Source organism: Pollicipes pollicipes, unplaced genomic scaffold (assembly GCF_011947565.3).
Source record: "Pollicipes pollicipes isolate AB1234 unplaced genomic scaffold, Ppol_2.1 Scaffold_5724;HRSCAF=6776_pilon_pilon_pilon, whole genome shotgun sequence".
Lineage (NCBI taxonomy): Eukaryota > Metazoa > Arthropoda > Thecostraca > Pollicipedomorpha > Pollicipedidae > Pollicipes > Pollicipes pollicipes.
The window spans coordinates 48,496,230-48,499,221 of NW_023596746.1; the positions used below are offsets into that span (position 1 = coordinate 48,496,230).

The following is a 2,992-nucleotide window of genomic DNA, read 5'->3' on the forward strand; positions in this document are numbered from 1 at the left end:
GGCACGAGGGGAGCGCTGGGACGGTCACCTGTCACCGCAGCGGCGTCAGACGGGAGGCGGTGCCCAGAAGGGAGCGCTGCGGTGGTCACCTGTCACCGCAGCGGTCTCAGGCGGGAAGCGGTGCCAGAAGGATACAGGGGGAGCGGACGTGTGAGCTGGCACGACGGCACGGGCCTGTTCTCCGACAATTCAGGGTCTGCTGCAGGCGGGCAGGCTCCGGACGGACGGAGGCCTTAACACCGCTGCTACTCGCTGTGCCGGTGGTACACCACAGAAACTCACCCAGTCTTTTTAGCCTATGGTGACAAGCAACATTTTGTATTACGTTCTCGAAATACCACGCAGCTGTCTTTTGCATTAGCTGAAATGCCAAAAAAAAGAGAACAAAAAGGTTGGAGAATAATCCGTTTCACCTACACTGCAATCAAAATCCGAGTTGATCTCAAGTATTGGCTGGTGGACAGCGGCGGCTAGGAGTGGTGGAAAGGCCGGGTGAGCTGCCTAGCAGTGGCTGGTCGGAAGAGGCTAACAATCTAGCGGGCATTTATTGCCAGGTAGCGTTTTATGAGAAGGGACAGCCAGACACCAGTAGTTGGGCAGCATTTATCGAACGGTGGCTGGTAGTGACTGCCGGGCGGTGGCCGGTGTCCTCACCTGCTGGGGTGAGGCGGGCTGGTCGGCGGCCGGCCCCCCGGAACCGGACGCCGAGGTGCCGCCGGCGGTCCCCTCGGGCGGACCGGCGGTCCCCTCGGGCGGGCCGGCCGTCCCCTCGGGCGGACCGGCGGTCCCCTCGGGCGGGCCGGCCGTCCCTCGGGCGGACCGGCGGTCCCCTCGGGCGGACCGGCGGTCCCCTCGGGCGGACCGGCGGTCCCCTCGGGCGGACCGGCGGTCCCCTCGGGCGGGCCGGCCGTCCCCTCGGGCGGGCCGGCGGTCCCCTCGGGCGGACCGGCGGTCCCCTCGGGCGGACCGGCGGTACCCTCGGGTGGGCTGGCTGCTCCGGCCGCCGGCCGAGACGGCGCGAAGAAGCTGGCTACCGGTCGCTGCCAGGACGGCGTCGGCTGTGGGTTGTATGCGTTTCCGCCGCCGCCCCGCTCCTTCGCTGCGGGCCACCGGGTCACTCGTGAGCTAGGGCCTCCGGCGGCCGGGCCGTAGGCGAGCGTCGCTATCTGGTACTGGTGACCTTCGACGACCACAGGTAAAGACACCAGTGACAATCGTCGCTTGTAACATTATCCAGCAGGGACAGCGAGTCACGGGACATTTCCATAAAAGTTCGTTGGTTAATGAGGCGTGTCAGCCGCTTCGATTGCGTGGTCATACGGAGCCCACACAATGCCAAAACATCAAACAATATCATATATATCTATATCTATATATATATATATATATATACTTCATGAAGGATCTGTTTGAAGTTCCTATCCTGTAACACCATGAAAAACAAAAATTATTTCGTGTGCTATGGTCGTAAGGCTGCCGTCCAGCCACCTCCACAACAGTCCACCCAGACGCAAGGCTCGCGTGTCCAATAACGGACGAAGGATGAAGCTCTCAAGTCGTTATTTTACCTTTGCCTGATGACACGCCCCTAGGGGATGACACCGCCACCTTGCGCGGAGCCTTAGCCCCTACGGCTGAAAAAGTAAAAAGCAAGATGTGGTCAACATCTCACCATGTTCATTTGCGAATAAAGCAGTGGGACTGCTGCCTTGGGGAAGGTCCTTAATCCTCGACGTCTGATTTCACCAAAGAGCAATCTCAGCTATTGTTTTGCACACATTGTTGCTTGTGTAGTGCGTACACCAAAAGCAGGCGGTTTCTGCTTCGGCCACCATGCATGAAAACCAATTTAGAAGTTAATGGTTCAGCACTATAACAACGAATACAGCTTGCTAAGCTCCACAGCCCTGACCATAAACAACACCTACCTTTGATGCCATCAGCTCTTGTGCGCACCATCAGAACAGGACTGCTGGGATGTCTTCACAAGACGCTGGCCTGAAGCCATGGAAGTCGTGAAAAAAAATGACAACAGCACAAAGCATACAGTCAGTATATAAGGAGATTTGCAAATGATGAAACAAACATTTCAAACAAATTTCATGATTCAACCAGCCTTAGCACGGGGGTTCTAGTCACTTTAGGCACTTGATATCTGCCTCTTACTGGGGTGGCCTGCGGCCCATGACAGCCGGCCGCGCTGAAGGACAGGTGACGTCAGGGGGCAGGACGCGGACGCGGCACACATACGGCTTTTGGCACATAATTCTGCCATTGACCTGCAAATTGTCTGACTTGATGATGGGATAGAGGCTCACACAAAAAACATTGTTTAATGTGGCACTGTTCCAAGACATTCATTGACTATATGCTTTAAACTAAATTTTTGACAGTCCAACATAAAAGCATCAACAAAAAAGTATGCCAGCAATAATCAGGCAGCATGTTTTCTGCTTTCACCACAGCAACTTTTAGCAGCATGAACAATACACATGATGGTGTGCCTACAAATTTGTGGATATAATTAGGTCCCATCACATGGAGTCATCTTGGAAAGTTAAGTTTTAATCAGTCAATTCAAGAAGACAAAAAATTGTGTTTTTGACAGCACCCCAGGTATAGGTACATAAAAGACATAAATGATGACAGAATCAGTTGTTTTAAGCTCACAAAAAATTGTGCCCTTGAATATCAAATGGAAGAAGTGAAGACTTGCACCACAACTTGTACCACAGAAAACTTGAGTATGAAACAGGTACAGTATACTCTGGTTCACATTACCTTTTGGGCAGTCAATGATAATCAAAAATTGGTTTCAGGTACTTCATTCCATGGTTGGTTCAAAACTTCTGTTTGATTGCCAACATGCAAACCAGACCACAGCATACTTATTCTATAAGCAACTTGAAAACTGTTGTCCTTGCCCAAGCAAAGGTCAAATTTTTGACAAAGATAATGGGATCATGATGTTTAGTACCTAACAAAACAGTCA

At 52.7% G+C, this 2,992-nt stretch overlaps 1 long non-coding RNA gene across 1 annotated transcript in view; it reads right to left on the reverse strand.

The window, feature by feature from the left end:
• Positions 1–943: 943 nt before the first annotated feature.
• LOC119103838 (uncharacterized) overlaps positions 944–2,992 on the reverse strand; it is a 2,870-nt gene continuing 821 nt past the window's right edge. The window contains exons 2-4 of the long non-coding RNA XR_005094824.1: positions 1,929–1,998; positions 1,569–1,634; positions 944–1,099 (exon numbers count right to left, since the gene is read on the reverse strand). This is a non-coding gene — a long non-coding RNA (uncharacterized LOC119103838). The remainder of the gene's footprint in view (positions 1,100–1,568; positions 1,635–1,928; positions 1,999–2,992) is intronic.